Source organism: Sus scrofa, chromosome 10, assembly GCF_054392235.1.
Source record: "Sus scrofa isolate SSC_HxYL_T2T_F1_AM1 chromosome 10, Sscrofa_HxYL_maternal_Yorkshire_Landrace_v2.0, whole genome shotgun sequence".
Classification (NCBI taxonomy): domain Eukaryota; kingdom Metazoa; phylum Chordata; class Mammalia; order Artiodactyla; family Suidae; genus Sus; species Sus scrofa.
Window position 1 is genome coordinate 4,977,180 of NC_139392.1, and position 26,934 is coordinate 5,004,113.

General features: G+C 34.3%; 1 protein-coding gene across 1 annotated transcript in view; it reads left to right on the forward strand.

The window, feature by feature from the left end:
* LOC146398768 (uncharacterized) overlaps positions 1–10,734 on the forward strand; it is a 690,556-nt gene extending 679,822 nt beyond the window's left edge. Inside the window, exon 9 of the mRNA XM_084980982.1 lies at positions 5,865–10,734. The gene's annotated coding sequence lies outside the window, so the exon portion shown is untranslated. The remainder of the gene's footprint in view (positions 1–5,864) is intronic.
* The last annotated feature ends 16,200 nt before the right edge of the window (positions 10,735–26,934 follow it).

Consider the following 26,934-nt stretch of genomic DNA (forward strand, 5'->3'; position numbering starts at 1 on the left):
GAAGTGATGAAAATCGTCTATAATTGACTATAATAAAAATTATTGTGTTAACTTAAATGGGTGAATGATCTGTCATGTTAATAAAGATCTTATAAAAATAAATGAAGAATTCTGTGAACTGTTACGTAGACATTTTCATGCTATATCATTGAAAATAGCATACATTTCTGTTGTATGTATATGTGCATTATAATATGTTATATTTGATTCAGAAAAAAGAAATAAGAATACATAAATTTTTGAAACCTACAAGTATATAACGGAAATTAAGGAAAGCAAATCCCTGTAGGAGTTGAGTGGGAATTGAGTATAAGAATAGAGAAAGGAATGGAAATAATCTGAATAAACCATAGACATAGATTTTTTAAATACAATTAATAACCCAGGTAAGAAATATAATACAATTAAATAGAAATTAGAGCACCTAACATTATCTCACTGATGTCATCAGCCCGCATACAAGTGAATAATAAGCATTAATTACAAGTGACTTTTAACCACAGTGCTGTTAGAACTGAAAAGTTTATATTCATGGTTAGTTTTTTGATGTCCTTTTTAATTGAATTTTATTGGAGTCTAGTTGATTTACAGTGTTGTCTTAGCTTCACGTGTACAGCAAAATGTAGTTTTATCTGTGGGGATGATGTTTTCATGCAAATTTAAAAACTTTTTTTCTCTGCCATGTAAGATTTGGTGTATGAATAAGTATCAGTGTGTTGTGGCTGAGAACCAATCTTTTAACTGAGAGTTAATCTAAATGCTAATACAGAATGGAAAGATAGCCAACAATGCTGGATTGGATATAGAGGCTTGTGATTTAAAATGTTTTCTGAGATATACGTCCTGAGAAATTCCACTAATGACATCCCAGTTTCTGCGCTAGCAATGTGGACACCTGGTCTGTTTACCCTCTTCCACAGAAAAGGAATCATACATCCTTGGACTGGGGCTGAGAAATCTCAAGGTAGTCCTGGAGTCAGAAAATGAAGTGCTAAAAATATGTAAAAACAAAGGAGACAGCTGGAAGGAGTTCTAATTAGCCAAATTTGGGACTGTGAGCAAAACATCATGAAAGAATGGAGTATAAAGCACTAATTACAAAATAATTTCTGAGTTCTTAAAGAACTTTTATAGAGTATTTTTAGAGCAGTTTCAGGTTACAACAAAATTGGGTGGGAAGTACAAAGAGCTCCCACGTGACCCCTATTCACCTCTCACTACCCCCACCCCTCACACTCAGAGATTTTCCATCTCATCCTACACCAGAGAGGAACAGGTGTTATATCCATGAATAAACATTGACACACTGTTATCACCCAAAGTCGTATTTTAGAGTTCTCTGTATTGTACAGTCTGCGGTTTTGACAAATGTATAATGACATATATCCACCATTATACTACCATGCAGAATAGTTTCATTGCTTAAAAGTCCCCTGTATTCCACACATTCACCAACCTCCCTGGAAAACACTGAAGTTTTTATTTTTTATTATTGTCTCCATAGTTTCCATGGTTTCACCTATCCCAGAATATTATTTAGGTGGAATCATATAGTATGTAGGTGTTTATTTTTTATTTACTTATTTTTATTTTTAGGGCCACCCCTATGGCATATGGAAGTTCCCAGGCCAGGAGTTGAATTGGAGCTACAGCGGCCGGCCTCCACCACAGCCACAGCAGTGCAGGATCAGAGCCATGTCTGTGGCCTACACCACAGCTCACAGCAATGCTGGATCCCCGACCCACTGAGCAAGGCCAGGGATTGAACCCACATCCTCATGGATCCTAATTGGATTCATTTCTACTGCGCCACGATGGGAACTCCCTGTAGGCTTTTAGATTTACTTCTTTTACTTACTGATACACATGCACTTACTAATACACATCCAAGTTTCACCCATGTAATTTTGTGGCTTGATAGTTCATTTCTTATTAGTAATGAATAATATTCCATAATCTTATTAGTAATGAACAATATTCCATAATCTGAATTCATCGTGATGTGGTAGCTAACTGAAGGACATTTTGGTTGCTTCCAAGTTTGGGTAATTACGAATAAAGTTGTGGGTGCTATAAATATCTCTGTGCAGGTCTTTGTGTAGACTTGAGTTTTCAACTCACATTTGGTGAACCATATGGAAGAATATGTTTAATTTTGCAAGAATCCAGCAAACTATCCCTCAAAGTGGCTGTACCATTTTGCATCCCCACAAGCAATGAAGGAACATTCTGTTGCTCCTCATCCACCCCAGCATTTAGTGCTGTGAGGGTTCCAGATTTAAGACACTTCAGTAAATGTGTAATGGTATCTCGTTTTATTTTGTAAACCTGCAACAATATACGATACTCAGTATATTTTCACATCTTTATTTTAGAACTGTAAGTCTTCTCTGGTAAAATTCCTATTCTGATCTTGTGCTTTTCTAATTTATCTTGTTGAATCATAAGAGATAATTTTGTATATTTTCAATGAGGGTCCTTTTTCTTTTTTTTCTTTTCTTTTTTTTTTTGTTGTTGTTGTTGTTGTTGTTGTTGTTGTTGTTGCTATTTCTTGGGCCGCACCCGCGGCACATGGAGATTCCCAGGCCAGGGGTCGAATGGGAGCTGTAGCCACCGGCCTACGCCAGAGCCACAGCAACGCGGGATCCGAGCTGCGTCTGCAACCTACACCACAGCCCACGGCAACGCCGGATCGTTAACCCACTGAGCAAGGGCAGGGATCGAACCCGCAACCTCATGGTTCCTAGTCGGATTCGTTAACCACTGTGCCACAACGGGAACTCCTGAGGGTCCTTTTCATATATATTTTTGCAAATATTTTCTTCTAGCCTGGGGCTTGCCTTTTTCGCCTTATAATATTTTTGCAGAGCAGAAAATTTTAATTTCAAGGAAATTCCACTGTTCAATGTTTTCTTTCATAGATTGTAGCTTTGGTGTTGTATCTTAAAAGTTATCATCACCCAAATCATCGAGATTTTTTGTATCTTTTTTCACTTTTGTAGTTGATATTTTGCATTTGGGTCTATGATACATTTTGAGTTAACTTTTGTAAGGAGTGTAAAGAGTATGCCTATATTGTTGTTTTGACATGTAGATGTCCAGTTTTACTTGAAAAGATTATCTTTACACCACTGTATTGTCTTATTCTTTAATCAAAGACCAGTTAACTATTTGCATGGATCTATTTCTGGGCTTTCTATTCTGCTCCATTGACCTATTTGCCTATTGCTTAACCAATACCACACTATCTTGATTCATGCAGATTTAAATCTTTTTTTTTGTTTTTAATTTTTATGGCCCCACCCACAGCAGATGGAAGGCCCTGAGCCAGGGATTGAATCCAAGCCACAGCTGCAACCTATGCCATATCTCTAACCCACTGTCCCAGGCTGGGGGTCCAACCTGCACCTTCACAGTGCCCAGAGCCGCTGCAGCCATATTTGTAACCCACTGCACCACAGTAGGAACTCCACATTTAAGTCTTGAAGTCAGGCATGCCATTCTTCCATCTTTGTTTTGTTAAATGGTTGCTTTTCGTCTTTTTATTAGTAGATTGATTTTTTTTCCTAACACTGAAATGAAATTTCAGGTCAACACAAAAATAAGACAACCAAAGTGCACTTTCAATCTGCCCTCTTAAATTAGACTCAAATCTTATGTTACCCAACTGATTGCTATAATGAACATTTGTAATTTTTTTCTTCCCCTCTTTTTTTTTATTCTAATTAGTACATTTTATTTGGGAGAAATGACCATTCTCCATTTGTTGTCTTAGTGGTACTCTCAGGATTTAGAGGAGTGATGGAAACTAATCTAAATATCTTTTCTATGAATAGAACTATATAAGAATGAATAAAGGAAACTCAAACCACATGTGTTGAAAAGCTTGCATTCTAGTGATGATATATTCATGAAAATACTTTCTGCTGTCTACTCAACTGAGATGCTATTGGTCTCATTTTCTTCCAGGCTTTCTTTTCCTGCCTTGAACAGTTTAATAATTGTTAGCTTTATGTAGTCAAGTAGAGTCATTTACTGCTACTTCCTATGAGGCATTCCTGATAGAAGAAATGTAAATATATCTTATAAATTTGATATGCATTTATAACCTATATAACAAAATTGAACATGTAAAAATATTTGTAATTGCCTTTATGATAACTGTCAATTCATGCCCTATGCTAGATATATGGATGATTTTTCAAAATTTTCTTATACATTTCTTAAAATTTAAGCTCTTTTAGAAGATTTTTTTTCTTCTAACTATTTTTTCTTAATGTATAATGGTGTTTGTGGATGCAGCAAAATGACAGATATATTACTAAGGAAAAAAGTACATTAGGAATACAAATTCTGATTTTTTTTTCTGATTTCCACTACAGGAGTGAATTTGCTATTATTGCGAATGTTTTGAAATATAGCTAAATATAGTAAATGTTCTAAATGAATTGAACCCTCCAAATTTATCATAGTTGAATAGTCACAGCCTGGATGATAAATGACTAAAGAACTTTTTAAAAGGACAGAGATAAAAGGAGAACTTAAAAGTGCTAAGAAAACAATGAACCATTTTAAACATTTACCTGGCCCATATCTGTAGATGAACTATGGAAAAGACCTAACTATATCATGCAAACACGGTATTTTTTATTATTTGTATTATTAGCATCTAGGAAGACTTATTTCTAGGTAATAGAAGATATCAGGATCTAAATTTGACACTATGTATTTTTTTCATCACAATGTTAAATGTAAAACAATAAAAGCTGGCATAAAAGAACAAACGACTGCATTAGATGTACAATCCTATGTGTTCCAAATACAATATATGCATCTAAATTTGTTATATTTAAATGTCATGTGGAGTGTTCCTGTATTTTTCTCAACTGGTAATTCTAACTTGCTCTTGGAGACAATTCTCTAAAATTTTAAATAATTCCACAAAATTATTTTTAAAAGATTAATTCTAATTAAATCACATATTTTAAATATTCAGAGCTTTTAAGATATGATGGGCTCCCTTAAATTTGCAAGTAGTATGTCTGTGTATAGATATGGTTAGGTTTTTATGGAACCAAATTTGTTAGTATTTTTGTATTGATCTATAACCAACTAGTAAATGACAGGTAAAAAGTAAGATAGCCATAATGCAATTTCTGAAAAATAAAATTTCTGAAATTTTATAGCTGAAATATTTCAAATTTCATTGTGTTGAGTAGGATAGTGAATGGACAGGTAGCTTAATAGTAAATGTAAAGAGAAGGAAAGGCAGTCTTTGATAATTTGATACCAAACAAAATTATATGGAGTTTGTTGGGCATGCAATAAATATGCAATATAAATTAGTTGTTTTTCTCATTATATAGGTTAGATTTTAAACAACAATTTTGCTTATGTTTTTACTGAGCAATACATATTTCTCCAGACTTCTAGAGATGAATGAACTTAAAGTAGTTTTGAAAGTATTTAAATACTGAGAGCTACCCAAACAATGAGGAATTATAGGACCATCATGTAGAAGGACCACTGGCTGCACATGGCTATTTAAATTCAAATTAGCTAAAATAAAATGTGTGCCTGTTTCTGAAACTTAAAAATTTGAAAATGTAGATTCAAACTTATTGGTCATGTTTTGTTTATCGTCATTACAAATAGATAATTTTAAACAGAGCCAATAGTTGATTTCATTGCGGGGACTTACTTTCCTAAAACTGCGTCTTCAGAATATCACAGATGCTCTGAATTATTTTTCCTTGGAAGACACTGGTGTTTTCTCTATTAGACTATCCTCCCCTTAACTACAAGAGGGAGTGGGTTGCTTCACAAAGCGTTGTTTTTAACCTGCAGTCCTTTCTCTCTTCCAGGATGCTGTCCATGATGCCATAACTACTTTTAGATGCCCTGTCTCCCTAGACTCCTGTTGCCTGTGACAGTTCATCTGACTTTTCCAGGTAAATTGAAAAGGGATTTGATAGAGTATCCCAGTGTGCATCCTTTAAATCTTTGATAGTGGCACTAAACTCTGCAAATCTTCCAGGGTATTCTTCTGCTCTGGATTTATTATCCTGATCAAGGATTGGGGGAAACTTAAGAGATTTCCACTTGGGCCTTCCTGTCATATGGTACATGCTTGTTTTAAGTCAAGTCCTTAGAAAACTTGTTTCTACCCTGACTTCAGCTGATCCATAGCCAAACATATTCTCACTTTGTTTTTCCTACTTATGAAATGGATTAGAAAATTGTCGCTGCTCTAACATTTCTGGAAACATAGAAACTGAACTTATATATTTAATCAGGTAAGATAAAACTGTAAAATAGAAAGACATTAATTTCTTTCAAAACTTGTTCTTTATTTTTTTTCCTACCCTAGGTTATCACCTAGAAGTATAAATCTTTCAAAAAGAATAAGCTAATGATGCACACAAAATAATGTGATTAGACCAGCTATTAACAAACTCTTAGTGCATGTGATAAACTAAAGTTTCCATAAAAAAGGATATTCAGGGTTCTAATTTTGGGCAAAAACATGTTGAATCAACTTAAATTGGTTTGTTTACCTCAGAAAATTCCATACTATTTAATATAAGAATCTAATATAATTGTTGATGTATATGCGTGTGTGTCTAAGTTGGACATTTGTTAGGCAAAATATTTTTAAATTTCTTGATAAAACTTGTTTTAGTTTTAATTCTCAAACCTTCCTTTATAATCATTGAAGTAGAAAAAAATATTTTGGAATTTGGTGCCTGTTTTTCAGTACGCTCATTTAATTAGGTCGCAAAATGAATACTAGCACTTCTGAACAGTGCTGAGAAATTGCTTTAAATGTTTCCATTGCATTCTAATATTCTACATATATTGGGACCTAGCTAGCTTTGTTGTGATTAATTTAGCCAACAAATATTGTCTTATATTTGACAATTGTTTTTACCAGTTTATTCATTAGAGCTATTTTTTAATCAGGAGTCACTGAAATCAGCAGCTCTGATGGATGTTACAAGCTTAACAATGATTCTCTCCATATTACTGACCCCAAATGTTTAGAGTAATTAAATTTACAAATAAGAACATTTATTATATTTAATAATAGATGATAGATGTTTAGTAAGTTTACTATGAATCACATTACTTAGCCCAAGGAATGTTAAGCATAAGTTTAACGTACCATCATTAGGTTATTATAAATGATTATTGATGTTCTATTTATTGTTATTATTAACATTGGTAATTATGGTAAGAAGCCCTCCTTGACAATCTAATAAGTAGTTATGTTAGTTAGAATAGAAAGTGAGACCAATTTAACATTCCCTCCCTCAAAATGAATAATTATATGAGTAAGTGACTAAAATAGTATTTTATCATACATATAAAATGTAGCATTTGATTTAAAGGTGTTTACACCTTCTGAAGACCAACGTTTGAGCTCAAGTTCATGTTGAAAATGTATCAGAAATATGTCTTAGACAAATGAAAATAAGATTCTTTGGAAATGAAATAGACAAATATTAGGATTCCATATAGTATATATACCTCTTTGGAGTTCCCTGGTGGAACAGTTTGTTAAAGATTCAGCTTTGTCATTGCTGTAGCTCAGACTGCTGCTGTGACATGGGTTTGATCCCTGGCCTGGGAACTGCTGAATGCCCCAGGTGCAGCCAAAAAATATGTGTACCTTTTTCCCTCATTTTAAGTTTAGATTATTAGAAACTTCAATATTTTAAGACCTCTCATTCACAGATCCATTCAAAATGAATTATTAAATAAATGTTCTGGAATATATTTTTTTATTTCCCCAATACATTTATTTTTTTTCTGCTGTACAGCATGGTGACCCAGTTACACATACATGTATACATTCTTGTTTCTCACATTATCATGCTCCATCATTAGTAACCAGACATAGTTCCCCGTGCTACACAACAGGATCTCATTGCTAATCCATTCCAAAGGCAATAGTCTGCATCTATTAACCCCAAGCTTCCCATCCATCCCTCTCCCTCTCCTCCTCCTCCCCCTTGGCAACCACAAGTCTGTTCTCCAAGTCCATGATTTTCTTTTCTGTGGAAAGGTTCATTTTGGCGGGATAAAGACTCAAAGTAGAAAGACATAGTATCTATGCCGGTAGAGTTTATAATCTAATGGCTCATGCAACCAGCTAAGGTGTACCTTTAAATTGTGATTTCAATTATGCATTAAGCATTTCTCTCCTAGGCTTATAACAATGATTACAAAGTAACATCCATGAATTTCCTATGAATTATTTAACCAATAACTATTTTTAAAAGGGGCTCTTAGTTCATTTCAACACAAAGATACCTATTCTTACCTCTGTGCCTTTTTTTCTCTCTTAGTTTTGTGTTCCTAAGTGTCAAAATTAGAAGTATTACAATACAAATAGTGGTATGATATAATAATCAGATAAGCTGCAGGTAAATTTCTGTATCACCCCAAGTTGCCAGGTGTAAAGTAGACCTGGATTTATGAAAGACTAAATATATGTGTCACAATTTTGAATCAAAAGTATTCACTCATATTACTTAGAATGAAGCAAAATTCAACATGGTGTTAAAATAAACATCTGACCTTAAAAAATTCCAGAGGCAAAGGAAAGATTGTGTTTATAAGTATGAATTAGGCTCTTCCTTGATTAAAACGAAATGTAGGACTTCCCACTGTGGATCAGTGGGATTGATGGAGCTTCTGCATTGCCAGGACACAGGTTCAATCCCTAGCCCAGCACAGTGAGTTAAAGGATCTGGTGATGCCAGAGCTGTGGGGTCGGCTGCAACTGCAGCTCAGATCTGATCCCTGGCTGGGAACTCTATATGCCACCAGGTAAGAGTTTTTTCCTGATATGTAAACTTATATTAATAAGAAAATTATACATCACAGTGAATAATAAAGAACAAATGATGTGTATAGACTCTTCACAGAAGCAATGTACATGGGTTACATGAATAGAAGAAAAAGAACACTACCAGTAACTATGAAATAGGAACCACACCAGTGTAGCATATTTTTGCATATCAGATCCACAAATGTGAAAAAAAAACCTCAACACTTACTGAAATTTTGTGGGGAGAGGCATATTGTATGAACTACTAATACAGAAGAATTTTCAAAACCTTGCATAATAGGTATACTCCCTGACGCAGCAACCACATGCCTCTCTGTGTACCTCTGAGAACCACTGGCCTGTAGCTCATTGATCACTGCTATAATACTTGTAAAAGAAAACTGTTGGAAACAATAAAAAATGTTCATTAATGCAGATAATTTTAAATAAATTATGACATTCATAATATACAATGATTTTTAATCAGTAAAAAATGAGACTTGACAAGGCTTGATCTCTAAAATACATTGTAAAATAAAAAATGAATGCAGCAGGGCAATAGATACAGGAGATCTACACTTCATGAAAAAATAGACATAAAATAATCACCTACATATATGTGTAGTTAATAGTAATCTTAGCCATAGAGGACAAGCATACTGAGTATCTCTCTTTATATGGAGTTATTCACTTCAAATGATTGTGCAATATGTTTCATCTTGATAAGACACAAACTCAGTCGTTTCCGTGATTATGAACCCAGGATCAGGAGACTACTTAGCTACTGTTTCTGTAACCTGTGGACTTTAATTCGTCTTTTAGTACTACAGTTTCTCATTTATAACATAAATAAAATAAGTTGTGGGGTTTCTATACTGTTTAATGATGTGCTTTAAAAGTTTTGAGTATATAATAATTGTTCAAATGTATTGCTTTGGTCACTATAACTGTTATTGGCTTTTTAAATATTAATATTTTAGGACTTTCTCCTTTCATTCTATCTAAACAATAGTGTGTACTCAAGCTTTCTGGTCATGCAGAAAGGAAGGTAAAGAATCTGGTTCCTCCTGAGATGCTCGCTGGCTAAGACTACATACTTCTTCGAAGCCCAGTAATTCTTTTACTTCCATTGCATGTGTCATGGGTCCACCATCCTTGAGACGTGTGAGAGCCCACTTCCTAAGTTTCAGTCTCTCTAGAAAATCTAGTGACGTCATTGCCTGCAGGGCAGTGCTTCTCTCCAGCTGTACTGTCACAGACGGAGCCACAACCCATAGCTTTTCTATGGATCAATGGCTTTAGTACTTGGAAGCTACAGTTTGAAGTAATAGGCACCGTTTCACAAGATTTGCAATTTTCTTGTATATATTGTAGTGTCCCCTACTGATGACATGTACACTTCCTATTTTCTAAAAAAAATCTACTTTCACATACTAAAAACAAGTAAACATGAAACTAGTGATTTTCTCCCCAAATTGCATATATCTATAGGCCCACCTAATTTATTGCAATGTATGTGCCCTAGAAATACAGACAGAACAAAAATATATACTCAACTACCTTGATTTCATAACAATAGTGACACCTGAGGAGACGGGAATGGCAAAGCTCAAGAAAGAAGGCAACTTTATGGTGTTTAAATGTTTCGCAGAAGGTTTTTAAGTATCAAATTATGTACATAAACATCTATCACCAAATATTTGATTAACCTCATATTTAATAGAGATATAATGAAGTCTTACTGTTTCTTTTGAGGTTTATCCAGAATTAAATTGTACCTCTGTAGAAGTAGCATTTTAAAACTGCTAGTTAAAAAATTTAACTGAAAAAATTGTTAGTGAATTATACGACTAAATTGTACCTGCCATATTATAAAATTTGGAAAAGAAAAAAAAAAATAGGAGAAAGCGCTAACAGAGTTAACCCTCGCTTCTGAAAAGCAGGACGAGGTCCAAGGCCTGTTATGTCTGACAAGGTTTAAAATGATCCTCAGCTTTACTGCGTTCTTGTGGAGCCAGCATCAGCTCCCTCATGACTCAAATGATAATAGGTGTCGTCTCGTAGAATTAAGATCAGCTAACATAACACTTCTCATATGAATAGTTTCACACAGTACGGGTAAAATAAATTAGTACTGATCCTGAGAAATATTAAGGATCATTAATATTTTATTACATACACTATGAGAAATTGCCTTTAACTTAAATTGAAAATGACCAAATGAAGAATATGCACATGAAAAAACAAACATACTTTTGATGAAATGGTATAATTTTATAGCTTTTTAAAATGTGTGCAATCTTTTCACATTGGCTCTAATTAAGAATATTTATGGCTGGGAGGGAAGGACACAACATAGGAATTTTGGTGATTCCAGTGGCCACCTTAATATGCCTCACAACCTGGCGTGCCAAAGAGGGTTTGTCTGCATTCAGTTTTCTGTTATTAAAGAGAATTCGGTAGCGTTAATGTGTTCTCCTTCTGTGTCAGGTGGAATCAGCATCAGCATTACCCCTCAGGCAGGGATCATCCCTATCTCGTTTGTAATGCTCTGTTAGGAAAATGAAACAGATTTTTCTGTTTATCTTCATTTGCATGTCACAGGAATGGACAAAAATCTAATGCAGTGAAAAAAACCATCAATAAAACTAGTTTTGCATGCTGAAAATATAGCATTAGAAAGTGTGTAGCATATTTTCATACCCTTTTTTGGTGTGCCTGGCAAATTTAAGTAGAAAGGGATTTTGGATATTCAGCAATTCTCCTCTAAGTACCTCAGGACAAGATTTAAAGTGCAATTTATTGTAAATTGAACATGTCTCAAATGCTAGTTGCAAAGTAGGCAATTAATAATACTACCCTGATTGATGTTAAAAGTAAATGACTAAGAGATGAGGACTGGGGTTCAGTAATTGGTTAATGGCCATAGTACTAAGTTATTGGACCTGAGTGAGTCCTTAAGTCTTAGGGAGAGAAATGTTTTGATGGACATTATAACAATCGTCCAGTCTCAAGATTGGAGACATTTAATCTCTTGAATCATCAGTTTTAGATCCTAAAAGAATGTATTTGGATGAGAGCACTCCAGGAAAGTGGCATCGTATGTGACTGTCATCAAAGCATATGCGCTGTATCACCAAATGGACTCCTGTTCATTCCTATTTAAACGAGAAGAATGGACACATTGTATTGTGACACTTAAACTAGAGGTGGCAGGGAGTACCTGTCCTGGCTCAGTGGTTAACGAATCTGACTGGGAACCATGAGGTTGTGGGTTTGATCCCTGGCCTTGCTCAGTGGGTTAAGGATCTGGCGTTGCTGTGAGCTGTGGTGTAGGTTGCAGACGCAGCTTGGATCCCACATTGCTGGGGCTCTGGCGTAGGCCAATGGCTATGGCTCCGATTGGACCCCTAGCCTGGGAACCTCCATATGCCATGGGAGCGGCCCAAGAAATGGCAAAAAGACAAATAAATAAACAAACAAACAAACAAACTAGTGGTGGCAGCGCCCTCCGCTTGGGTTGCTGCATAAAGGCCTTGGACCCGGTTCAGAACAGCCTCCACCCTTGCTGGTGCCTTCTTTGTTCTGCTCACCCTTCTTGTTACCCTTCAGTGTCCTTTGCCCCATCTGTTGTGTTTGTGTTTGGCATGTATGTTTAAGTACCTTACTTTAGTTTGTATTTTACATTTGAGAGTGCGCATCCTTCACTCTGTGTGACTTTATTGGAAAAGTTCCTCTTGTTCCACATGCTTGGTAAAATGCCTTCTTATTTAGCATCAGAACAAAATTCTTAAGAACCTTTCATCTTCCTCTTAAACTCTATAGTTCTCTTTTTTTGCTCCATGGATTCTTTAGATCCTGATCACTGTCTACTGCTTAATGTATATCGAGAAATAAATTGCAATCCCCTCTTGAGGATGAATTAATCACCTTTAATAAGATTCCTTCATGTTGCCCTGCTACTTCAGGTATATTTTAATGTTCTACCACCCAAATTCTTCAGCACTATTATTCTCAAGTGAATCTGTGGTAATATCATGTAAGACATAAAATCACATATTAAGTTTTATTTGTGCATTTACATTGCTTACTTTCCAATATGAAACCATGAAGGACAAGGATTATGCTTCATTACTTTTTTCCCCCCGAGTCCCTAAATAATATGCATAAAGCACATCTTTTTTTTTTTTTTTTTCCTTTCCATCCAATTTTTCTAGAATGCTGGCCAGTATTTCCTTTGGAGTCACTCTTCTCCAGCACTTAGCCTCTGGTGTCCCTAGTCACGTGTTCCTTAGTCCTGGCCATCAGAACATGCCACGTCCCTAGCTAATCACGAACTCAGTATTGGGTACCCGACCCAATCCAGACCAGTCAGATTTATCATGTGCATAAACTCTTTTCAGAAAAGAATGCAGGCTCTGATTTTTACATTTTTTATGAACCAGTGGAGTCATTATTTTCATCATTAATTCCATTTTAGTTGTTTTCTTCTGCAATCTAGAGTATAGAGCCCTATTTAATCTAGGTCTATGCGTTCTCAGGATTAGCATACCTTCTCCACTTTCTAGTGTTTTAATATAAAAGACAGTGTTTATAGTGAAATGACAAGGTGTTTTCTCTCAACTCAGTTGCCTTTGAGAAGTCTTTACCTTTCTTCAAACACATTGATAGAAACTCTCTACTGAAAAGTAAGATAAATCCTGGTTGTGCATTAGAATAATTTTATAGTTGACTCTGCTGGAAGATGACTCAAAGTTTATTTCATGTTCTTGATAATTTAAAAATGTGTCTAAATGAAAGCATTTATGTGTGGAAAGCCATATTTATAGTTGAGAATCTATAAATGGAATAAAAGCATTGTGCTGAGCTTCAGTAACATTTCAGTGGAAATTATTTTATAGAAATAGAGAGCATTTTAGAGCAAAGTTGTATATTTATAAATATCACCCAATTAACCTACTACATGGTAACACATTATTATTTGCTAATGGTCTCATGAAGTTGCATTATATCTGATCTTCTCCTTTCTGTGTTTGTGGGGAGAACTTTTGTTGTATCCATATGGAATAATTTGTTTTAATAATCTGTTATTTATTTAAAGTAGGAAATTCCAGTAATGCTGAATGCATATTTTCCCTGCATGGACTATAGCTTTCTCTTTAACTGAACGGAGAAACTTACATGACTCTTAAAAGGTTTTGTTTACTGAAATAATTCACTGAGTCAGTCGAATTTGTGTTTGTACATTTAATTCATGTTTGAATCTTTTGTTACTTGGCTAAATATATAAGGAATTAAGGGGAAATTTTAGTTATTTGGAAGATTAACAGTCAAGTATTATTCCTCTCCTTTATAAGAAAATATGAAGTCTTCAAACACAGCAAAATATGTACATTTTTATGTACATTTGTCTAAACTCTCAATAACAAAACACACTCAAACATTTTAACCATGACTCTGTGCACATACGTATTCTTGTTTTTTCCATTAATGGAAAAGTGCTTTAATTCTTGTGAAAGGTTTGTACTGTATTTGATCAAATAGAAAGTATAATATACAGTGTTTACTCTGTTAGAAAAATGGGTCAAGTGAGAGGAAAGTCAGAGATTTGTGATTTTTCAACACAATACATGTAAGGCAAAGAGGCTTATAGATTAATCTTTTCAAAGATGTGATTATTACTTTTGGAAGGTCTAAATCAAAGGTATTAGCCAAGTCAATAATAGATGACATATACGAAAGACTACAGCCTTATCAGACTGATGAACTGAGATTCCCTGACTTATTTTTCAATTTTATGGCTTTTATCTTACAAGGAGTACAGTACTTTTCGTCAGGAAGTAATTAACCTCAAAGTATAGGTGGTCTCATTCAAGAGAGAAGAGGCTGACCTTTGCTACCTTAAAGCCTGGATTGCTTTCACAAATACAGTTAGAGTTCGGGTTTTTATGTGATTTCATTCCAAATGTACAGTCTTAAAAACTTTTCTTACTAAAATACCAATTCAAATCTATTTGGGAAAAAAAGGTAGATTTAATGAAACATGCTCTGCATAAGTGTGATTAAATTGAAAAAAAATGATGACCTTTGAAAAGACAGAGTATTTTAAAATTAATATAATGTAAAAAGAATCTGTAAGAAAGGAATACTTGGGCACTGAAATCAATTATGCAATTACTAGGTGATGGTTGGCAAGCTTTTCATTTTTACAAAGTTTTGGAGATTAAGTCAAGAAAGTGCCAATAGAAGGCAATATGTCTAAAATTGTGGATTGGACTCCTTTTTATATTTTTTAAAGTTGACTTACATTCAACATACAGTTTATATTAGTTTCATGTGTACAACATGGTGATTCAACTTTTGTATGTATTGTGAAATCACTCTTACGTTGCCATCTGTCACCACACAAAATGAATGTAATATTATTAAATACGTCCCATGCTGTACATTACTACCTGTGACTTATTGAATTTATAACTGGAAGTTTATACTGCTTGATTTTATTCGCCCATTTCACTCCTGCCCCAATCACCAATGTATACTCTGCATCTATGAGTATGGGTTTATTTGTCTTTGGGAATATTTTATTTTTAGTTTCCACATATAAGTGACATCATAGAGCATGTATCTTTCTCTAAGTTATTTTGCTTAGCCTAGTACTCTCAAGGCCCATCTATATTGCTGAAAATTCTAAGACATTTCTTTTTAATGGGCTAAGTAAGTATTCCATTGTGTCTATGTGTGTGTATATATATATAATATATATTATATATATATTATATATATCTCAGACCACATCTTCATCCATTCATCCATCAGTAGTCATCTAGGTTTTTTTCCATATCTTGGTTATTATAAATTATAAAAGGAACATAGGGTTACACATATATATTTTGCTTTCTTTTTTTTTCTTAGGGCCGCCCTCATGGCATATGGAGTTTCCCAGGCTAGGAGTCGAGTAACAGCTGCAGCTGCTGGCCCAAGCCACAGCCGCAGCAACACAGGATCTGAGGATCTATACCAAAGCTCATCGATATATTTTTCGATTCATGTTTTTGTTTCCTTCATGGAGATACCTATAAGCGAAATTGCTGGATCCTATGGTAGTTCTACTTTTAACTTTTGAGGAACCGCCACTAATTGACATTCCCACCAACAGAGGATGAGTGTTCCCTTTTCCCTGAATCCTAGACATTTGATCTTTCCTATCATTTTGATAATAGCCATTCTGACAGTTGTGAAATTAGATGTCATTGTGGGTCTGGCTTGCATTCCCTGATGATTAGTGATGTTGAGCACATTTTCTTATGCCTGATGGACATCTGTATTTCCTCTTTGGAAAGATGTCTTTTCAAATACTCTCCCCATTATTTAATTGGTTTGGTTTTTTTTTTTTAATCATAAAGTTGTGTAAATTCTTTTTATGTATTTTGGATTTTAACCCTTTATTGGACATATAGGTGCAAATATATTCTCCCATCCAGTAGGTTGTCTTTTGATATTTTATTTGATTTGTTTGCAGAGGCTTTTTAGTTTGATGTGGCCCAGATTGCTAATTTCTATTTTGTTGCCCTTGTCTTTTTATGGTTCCAGGTCTTGCATTTAAATCTTTAATCTACTTTAATTTTTGCATATGGTGTAGTGGAGTGGCCTAGTTTTATTTTATTTTTTTGCATGTAGCTAATTTATTGAAGAGTCTTTTCCCCACTGTACATTCTCATCTCCTGTGTCATAGATTTATTGACCATAGATGTGTGAGTTTACTCTGGGCCCTCTGTTCTGTTCTGTTGTTCTATATATCTGCTTTTATGCCAATATTATGTTTTGTTTCTATTACTCTAACATTACAGTACAGTTTGAAATCAGAGAATGTGATACCTCTAGCTTTGTTCTTCTTTCTCAAGATTTCTTTGTATATTCAGGCTATTCTGTGTTCTCATACAACTTTTAGAACTATTTGTTCTAATTCTGTTAAAAATGTTATTGGAATCTTGATAGAGACTTGTATCTGTGGATTCCTTCGGAGAAGATGGACATTTTAACAATATTCATTCTTCCAGTCCACAAGTATGGAATATTTTTCTATCTTGAATTTTCTTTAATTTCTTTCATCAGTGTCTTATAGTGTTCCCTTTTTTTGTTAAATGTATTCCTAGCTATTTTATTCCTTTTGATGTAATAGTAAATGGTAATGTTTTCCTGATTTCTCCTTTGATAGTTATTAGTGTATAGAGATACAACAGATTTTTGTATATTACATTTTTATGCTATAACTTTACCGAATTCATTTATTCTAATGGTTTTTTGATAGATTCTTTAGTGTTTTTATATATATCGCATCATGTATATGGCAAATAGTGACAGTTTTACCTCTTCCTTTCCAATTTGGATGTCTTTTTTTTTTTTTTTTCTTGTCTAATTGGTGTGGCCAGGACGTCAAATAGTATGTTGAATAAAAGTAAACTTCCCACTTAGAACTGGTCTTGCTGCATCCGTATACTTAGGTAAATTGTATTTGTTTTCATTTGTCTCTGGGTTTTTTTTTATTTCACCTTTAATTTCTTCTGTGACCCATTTTCTGCTTAGTAACATGTTGTTTAATCTCCACATTTTGTATTTGTTTCAGTTGCTTTCTTATTGATTTCTAGTTTTATACTGGTCTGGTGAGAAAAGATGCTGATTATGATTTCAGTCTTCTTGAATTTATGAAGACTTATTTTGTGGGCCAACATGTGATCTATTCTGGAGAGTGTTCCATGTGCATTTGAGAAGAGTGTGTATTCTGCTGCTTCTAGTGTGGGGATGTTCTGTATATATTTATTAAGCCTATATGTTCTAATGTTTTCTTATTGATTTTCTGTCTGATCTGCCCATTTAGGTAAATGGGGTGATAAAGTCCCCTACTATTATTTTCTTGCTGCCAACTTCTCCCATTAAGATCAGTTAATCACTTTGCTTTACATATTTTAGTGCTCTTATGTTGGAAGCATATATATTTATAAATACTATATGTTCTTGATAGGCTGACATTTTATCATTATATAATGCCTTTTTTGTCTTCTATTACAATATTTTTTAGAAGTCTGTTTGATCTGAGTATAGCTATGCAAACTTTCTATTTCTATTTTTATGAAATATCTTATTTATTTCTTAACTTTCTGCCTGCATGTGTCCTTGCTTCTGAATTAAGTCTCTTGTAGGCAGCATATAAATGTCTTCTTTCCCCATTTAACCACTCTATGTCTTTTAATTGAAGAATTTAGTCTATTTATATTTAAAGCAATTATTGATAGGTATGTATTTATTGTCATTTTGTTAATTTTTTCTGGATGTTTTTGTACTTCATCACTATTCCTTCCACTGTTTGTCTGTTCACATTTGATGATTTTCTTTAGTGCTGTGTTTAGATTCCTTTCTTTTGTGTATGTGTTTTTACTGTAAGTTTTTGCTGTGTGGTTACTTTGAGTTTCACTTATAGCATACAAACTTAAATTTGAACACTTTCCAAGACCATAACTTTTCCTCCGCGCTGTTTTAAGTTTTTGATGTCACATTTTACTTGTTTATGTATCCCTTAAATAATTATTATAGCTTTATTTAGTTAATGTCATTACATTCATATTTTGATATTGATGCTAATTTCATAGGTGGTAATTGTACTACCTTTAAAATATTTACCTTTTCCATTGAGATTTTTACTTTCATATGTTCTTTTTTAATCTTAATTATTACACTTCTTTCAGTTTAAAGAAATCCCTTTAACATTTTTGTAAGGCTTGTTTAGTAGTGATGAACTTCTTTGTCTTTTGCTTAACTGTAAACTCTTTATCTCTCCTTCAGTTTTGAATGGTACCCTTGTGGAAGAGAGTAATCTTGATTACAAGTTTGTTTTTTCTTTCCTTTCAGCATTTTGAATATGGTATGCCACTCTCTTCTGGCTACTGAAAATCTGCTGATAGCTTTATGGGGCTTCTCTTATCTACAACAATCAATTTTTATGGTTCTTTTAGGATTCTCTCTTTATCTTTTTAATATTTGACATTTTAATTACAGTGTGTCTTGTGGATCTTTTTAAGTTAATTTTATTTGGATCTCTCTGAGCTTGGACCTGCTTTTATTTCCTTCTTCAGATTAGACTTTGGGACTGCTATTTCTTCAAATAAGTTTACTGCCCCTTTCTACCTTTCTTCTCCTTCTGGGACCCCTATAATGCAAATATTATATTGCTTAATGTTGTCCCTTAGGTCCCTTCAGGTATCTTTACTTTTTAAAATTATTTTTTTCTTTTGATGCTCTGTCTTGATGAGTTTCATTGCTTTGTATTTCAGCTCATTCATTCATTTTTCTGCTTCACCCAGCCTGTGATTAAACCTTCTAGTAAATTTTTTACTTCAGTTGTTATATTCTTCACCTCTCTGTTTGGTGCTTTCTTATATTTTTATTGTTAGTAAAATTCTCACAGTGTTCATTCATTCCTCTCCCAAGTTCAGTGGTCATTATGATCATATTTTCACCTCCTTATCAGAAGGATTTTATCTCCGTTTCAGTAATGTCTTTTCTGAGTTTTTTCCTCCATGCATTTTGTTTGGAATATATTCCTCTCTCTCTTCATTTTGCCTGACTCTCTGTCTTTGTCTCTATATTTTAGGAAAAGTAGCTACCTCTCCCAGTCATGGAGCAGCTGTCTTGTATAGAAGATGGTTCATGGGATCCAGATGGTTCATGGGACACCCTCCCCACCAGCACCAGAGCCAGGCATTGAAGGAGTATCCCCCACCCAAGTGGGCAGTGCTCATTTAGCCAGCTCTGGCACAGCATAGAGTGGACAGGGTGCTCACCATGTCCCGCTGCGGCGTGGCTGAAGCATGGCAGACAGTGTGGGAGAGAGCCAGAATGGCCCCTGTTCAGTGCCAGCACAAGCAAGGTAGAGTAGGACAGCAAAAATAGCACCTAACTGTGTCTCCGTCCTAAGGGGAGAAATTCCCAGGTTCCTACCTCTCTGGCAGACATTGAAGATTAGTAAACAGATCTCCTTCCCTTCTCAACCCGCTGCTTTTCAACTTGATGCTTTTGTGCTGGGTCCCAGGGGGAGTGAGTCATATGTGATCCTTTTAAACATGGGTTTTCTGTTCCCTATAGTTCTGTGGTTCTCTTCGACAAAACCGCCATTGGTTTTTAAAGCCACACATTTGGGGGATTTGTCTCTATAGTGTTGGACCCAAGGGTTAGGATGCTTGATGTGGGGCACAGATCCTCCCTCTTCAGAGGAATGTTCCGTATTGTTGCAATCTCTCTCAGTTGTGGGTTTCCACTCCTGACATGGGCTTTTGGCCAGATTCTGTATCTCTGTCTCTCCTCTTCATTTCTGTAAGGCCCTTTAATCTTTTGTTGTGGTGGCACTGCTCATGTAGTTTGCAGCTCTTTTTCAGGGGAAATCATTCCATGTGTACCTGTAGATTTGTCAAGTCTATGGAACGAGGTGAGTTCAGGGTCTTCTATGCTGCCCTTTTGAAATGCTTCCTTCAAGGGGTTTTTTATTATTTTTGGAAATAGGTTCATTTCAAATCTTGATTAAAACTATAGACCCCCTTCCCCAGGGGAAAAAAAAAAGTTCATGCATCCTTAAATTTCTCCAGAGGACCTCTGCTTACTTGTTTTTATCCCATTCATTTTGATCTAAGGAATGTGTAATTTTAATAATAATAGAGAATCTCTTTTTAAAATAAAGGCTAGGTTTTTAATAATTAATTCTTCATTAACATCTTGGGAATTTATTTACTTAAAAAGTAGAAAACTGAGTGGTTTTACTCACTTTGATCTAAGTGGCTATTAAGATAAGAAGAATGGACTGAAATAGTATAATCGTGAGTATAGTATGTACCCTATAGTACACACTTGTGCTTTAAACTTGAAGAAAGGATTTTATACATGGAAAGCACTCAAAATTATTTATTAAAACAATCACTAAAGAACATTTTTTTTGTTCCCATTTAAACGCCATAGTGAATCTTATCAAGTTTAATTCTTCTGCTTATTCTTTACCATGCATATAATCTTAAATGAAATAAGTGAAATTGTATGGTTTTGTGAAAAACTTGAATAATCTTTGACAAAATTCTATAAAACCTTAATATTTAAACCTCAAGTAGAGTCAACTCTCACTTGTCTCCTAAATTAATAATGATTATTTAGTTATTTATTAGTTATTTATTATATATTTCTCCATTTTGTTGACAATGTATCAGGGTGAGGTTTTCACAAGGAAAAAAAATTTACACATTATTTTGCAAAAAATAAATATAGCCATGATCTACGCTATCTACATAATGATGGAAGAGAGATATGAATGGCACATAGAATGATGACAAATACAGCAAGGTTCCTAGATGAACAAAGCATCATTGTTGTGGGGTTCTAAAGAAAGCAACCTGAAAAAGTTTGAAGGTGGTGGTCAGAGTTCTAGATTCATAATATATAGATGGTCAAAACAGCACGTATCTTAGCAAGGGCAAGATGAGAATGAGTGGTTGAAGTGGAATGCTCCAAAGGGTCAAGGGTCAAGTGTTACTGAAATTGAAGAAGTCAACTAATTGTTAGGGGTTCTAGTAGTTATCAAATTAAATGCTGAATTACTCAGAATGGAAACCCTGTAAAGAGAGATTACGTTGCAGCAGATGTGCATTTGTGTGTATGTGTATGTATATATATTTATTTAATTATTTAATTAGTATTTAAAATTTTAATTATTCATTTTATCATTTTCAAGGAATTGCTATCTTGTGACACTGTAGAAGCAAAAATAAAATGAGTTTTGAGGGAAAAAGGTAATTGTGAAAACAAAAGTTCAAATAACTTATAAAGGTGATGGATAAGAGATCAATGAAATGAGATGTAAGAAAGATTGACTAATAAGTACTGCAAAAGTTGTATTCATTTTGGACGTATAAACCAATGAGAAGACATGTGAAGCCAATAAGACATACTCCTTCTTTTGAAGGTTTATAATCCATGAGTTAAAGCAACAGGGGAAGGGAAAAATTAATATACTTCTAAGACGGAAAAGTAGAAGTGACATCAATGCCATCATTTATTTTTTCAGTTTAAAATATTTATATCAGTTCACCCAGTATTTGCTTCACAAGTTGTATCTATAGAATCTCAATTTTACTGGGAGCATATAATGGAAAATACACCTTAATTTGGCTCTAAAGTTTCATTTGTATTATGGAAAAGAAAGTGCACACACAGAGATAAAGGAGTGATGATAAAGACTATCCACACACATAATTTGACTGTGCTGGAAAAATAGCTTTAAAGATGTAGAGCAATTTTGCAGTTATCTCTACTACACTACATAGAGAGGCATTCCCTCAGAATTAAGTAAGAATTTATAACTAAAAATATCTCTACATATAGACTCAAAGTTTTGAAAAATATACTTTTATTAATAATGCATAGAGACCAGACAAAAACCTTGTTTGTCTGGTGTCCTCTATATTCTTAAGATAAAGCGATATACCCTATTCTGATCTTGTAATATTTTTCTGTTTTGACATATTATAAGATATGGTTGTGTAAAGACTCTTACATGCTGCGTGAATGTATCTTACCTGTTCTGGAGGTAGGGCCCTTGGAAATTCCAGCAATAGAAAAAATCCTAGAAAATATTCCAGGTGTCACCACAAATGGAGAATGCAGAGACAAGACAGACACACTTGTCTTGATATCTGGATCAAGGAATCAGAATAAGAAAAATTAATAATAAACAGAAGAATGCAATTTTTGAGAGTTTTTCAGTCCCTGAAAAAGATCAGGGACCCAAGATCATGTCAACTCACACCCTTTTTCAGTGCATGGCACAATTTTCACTTTACCAGAGGAGAAACTGAGAACCAAAGAATTTGAAAGTAAACTAGTTCTGTAAACTGGGTACAAGATTCAGTGTGAAGGTGAAACAAAGCTGAAAAATCAGCAAAGCTACAAATAGTGAGCTTCCTTTATCGAGAAGTTATTAGTCAATGAATGCTACAAAATTATATAAATTGAGACTGGGCTAATGTTGAGGCCTTGTGCATAGATACAATTCAATAGATGATTCTATTGAAATGGGTACATTTTTGAAAATTATAAACATATATTACATAGTAGCAATGCAATAATTTAATATTTAGATAATAAATGTATTTGGAATAGAGGACATTTTCCTTAAAGAAAATGGAGTAAGGAGTTTCTGTTGTGGCTCAGTGGTTAAGGAACATGACTAGTATCCATGAGGACATGGGTTCAATCCCTGGTCTCACTCAGTGGGTTAAGGATCCAGCGTTGCCATGAGCTGTGGTGTAGGTTGCAGACACAGCTCAGATCCCACATTGCTGTGGCTGTGGTGTAGGCCGGCAGCTATAGCTCTGATTCTACCCCTAGCCTGGGAATCTCCATATGCCACGGGTGCAGCCCTATAAAGACAAAAAAAAAAAAAGGAGTAAGAAATCCAGGGAAAAAGTTAAAATACCAGTAACAGCAAAATACCATTTTCAGAGAGGTTTCCTTTTACAACATGACCAAAATAGTCTTGTGTGGCTGCTACCAGCCCATCGCTTGCTCACATTCCCACCAGGTCCATCATGTGACTTGTGGCCTGTGCTTGAAGAAGCTATTCTCACTTGTCTTAGCATCTCCCCCCTTAATTAACTCAGTTTATGTCTTGAAGATATCAGCATAGAATCTGAATGGAAAGTAATTTGCATAGATGGCTTTTGATCAATCCATAGGGCTGGCTAGAAAATCTGGTTGAGAAGAATTCTGAGACACAGCAGAAAAAAAATGGATGGAGATCACAAATTGCTAAATGAATTCCCTGCCTTCAAGTTTCCATCTCAGACAGCTCCCATGTCAGACCCAAAGGTGGAACTGATAGAGAAAATGCAGTTAACTTGAAGAGTGGTTGGAGGAAGTTGCATGGAGAAAATAAAATGTGATTCCATGTTTTCAAAGCTTGATCATTTGAGATATCACTAGTTTTAATATTTCCTGTAAAACCAAAAAAAAAAAAAATAGAAACTAGTCTGAAAAGAATTGTCTCGAAATATGTTGAATTATAAAAAACAGTTGAATGAATTCAAATAAGCAAAAATAAAAGAAAATAAAATTATGTATGTCCCAGACCTTCATACTGTTGAACTTTGAACAACACAGGAGTTAGGGGTGCTGACCCCCATGCAGTTAAAAATATGCATAACTTTATAGTCGTCCCTCTATGTACATGATTCTGCATTTGCCAGTTCAGCCAACTGCAGGTCATGTATTTTGTGGAAAAGATCCACATATAAATGGACCTGCATAGTTCAAAGCTGTATTATTCAAAAGTAAAAAATGGTCAGGGAGTTCCCATTGTGGTCCAGCAATAACGAACCCAACTAGGATCCATGAGGATGCGGTACAATGCGTGGCCTCACTCAGTAGGTTAAGGATCCAGCGTTGCCGTGAGCTGTGGTGTGGGTCGCAGATGCGTATCATATCCTGCGTTGCTGTGGCTGTGGCGTAGGCCAGCAGCTGTAGCTCCAACTGGGACCCTCGCCTGGGAACTTCCATACACTGAGGATGTGGCCCGAAAAAAAAAAAAAAAGGTCAGAAGAACATAACGAAAATAACAACAAATAATTAAGACTAGGAATGAGGAAACAAAATTGTCAGGAAACACATATGGAATGGTATGAAAAAGTAAAAAGGAAAAATAGAGATTACAAAATTGGCAATTAAATGTGGCAGGCAGTTTATTCGTTCATTATACATTTATTGACCACTCTGCAGAGTTCACTGTTCTTGTTGTTTGAAGTAAGACGATACTAAGATAAGTATCTTGATGTCAAGGAGTTTATAAACTAATTAAAAGGAGACCTCAACAAAAATACATCACTTGAGAGAGGAGGAAAATGTGATATATAAGAAGGTGCAAAATAAAATGGCCTAGTGAAGTCAGTAAATGCAGATTCCTCCTTCATGGTGTTTGTTCAGTCCAGAGATTGAACAAAATAAGATGAGAGTTAGAAGGAGATTAAAATTGTTTTATCTGGAAATTTATTTCTATTTTAACATTGGAAACTCTAGAACATAAATATAAACTGAGAAAAGGGAAGGAGGTTAAAGATAAAGGGAAGACATTGTTCACTGATGAAGCAAAGTCCTAAGATATGTTATGAAACGGCAAGTAGAACACGACGCTAACCCTCTTTGGAAAGAGCTTTTTCTCCGAGACAATTGAAAGCTGTATCACCTTGTCATAACCTGAAACGGAAGAGAATCTGAAAAAGTATATATACACATATATCTGTGTATATATATCTGCGTGTATATATCTCTCTGTGTGTATATATATTTGTACACAATATATATGTATATATACACATATCTGTGTGTATATGTATACACTGTGTATATATTTGTATATATTTGTATATATACACACATATGTATATATCGACACGTACACACAGTGTGTATATATATATACTTTTTCAGATTCTCTTCCATTGTATATATATCTGTGTGTATATATCTATGTATTTATATACATATAAACTGAATCACTGTGCTGTGTTCTGAAACTGTGTAAATAACTATACTTAAATACTGTGTAAATCAACTATACTTAAATAATAAAAATTAAAAAGAGCACCTATCTTTACAAAAGAAAAATAAATGAAATGATTCTTTAAAAGAATGTATACATGTATGTGTAACTGGATCACCAGGCTCTATAGCGGAAAACTGACAGAGCACTGTAAACCAGACATAATGGACAAAAATAAAAATCATTATATAAAAAAGAGAAACAGGTGTATATCAATAATACAGAAAAAAGGTGAGTAGCCACAGGGCCAAGGTAGTTTTGCAGACATGATGCTCTCAGTACTTTCTGTGAAAGACTAAGGACTAGATTATGGAAGAGTTCATCAAAAGCGATGGTTTGGAAAAAGTTTCTCTGGATTAGAGAAAGAAAACTGTCCAAAGTTGTGTAATGTCATTAGCAAAACATAGCAGGGGGCCAATTAAGTAAGGCATCAGTCTTCTGATTTATAAGATTACGTGCACACACATAAACATATCAGATTAATAAAGGTTTACATTCAAAATGCAATCATAAATACATTAATAAGTGTATAGGTTTGAGGTATGAAGAGATCATAAGAGAATAAAGATGAGAATTTATACAAAGAAAACACAAATGAAAACTAGGTGATACAAATATTATAAAAATGATGCGTGTTTTTTATGTGTTTGCAGGCATATGCACACACACAAAAACATACTTAATAAGAGAGATTGAGAAACATCTTTACAAGACATGTAACAAAAAATCCAGTGACAGTAACAAGTAGTAATTAACAATCCTGTGTGTCCAGGACCGTTCTAAGCATTTTAAAATGTATCTTCTATGGAATGCTAATGAGAAACACCTGGAGTAGGTACTATTTTAACTATAATAGTATAATTGAGAATCCATGCCCAGGATCACAGTAAGAGGTGGAGCTAAGAGTTAAATATACTGAAATATACTGGAGCACACCGAAATGTACTGGTTGTTCATTTTAGTATTCAGTATCCTTTGTTTCTTGAAGTTAAGAAGAAAATGATTTAGAAGAATAAGCCAATGTGAGAAGTATGTATATTTGAAACAGAATAAAATCAAATAGTAATCTATGAGAAATACTTAATCCTATTAGCTCCAAGAAATGCAAAGGACTAAAATGATATTTTGACTATCAAACATGGAAGAACACAGAAGATAATATTTGGTGCTAATAAGAATAAGAAGAAATGGCCCCACATGGTTGGTGGGAAAGCAAAGTGTAATGACTATTTAATAAGGAATTAGGCAATAGCTTTTAAAATAAATAGATAAATAGGCAGATAGATAGATATTTGATTCAGTGATAACCCTTGTGAGGTACCCATAAATATTGTGGTGAAAAGTAGTGGAGATGAATATACATACACAAATGGTAAATGCAATATTGTCTTTACAGCTAAATTTGGAAATGACCTGCATATTTGTCATCTGGGAATTGGTTGAATTAACTGTGAAAATTCAAGAACATGAA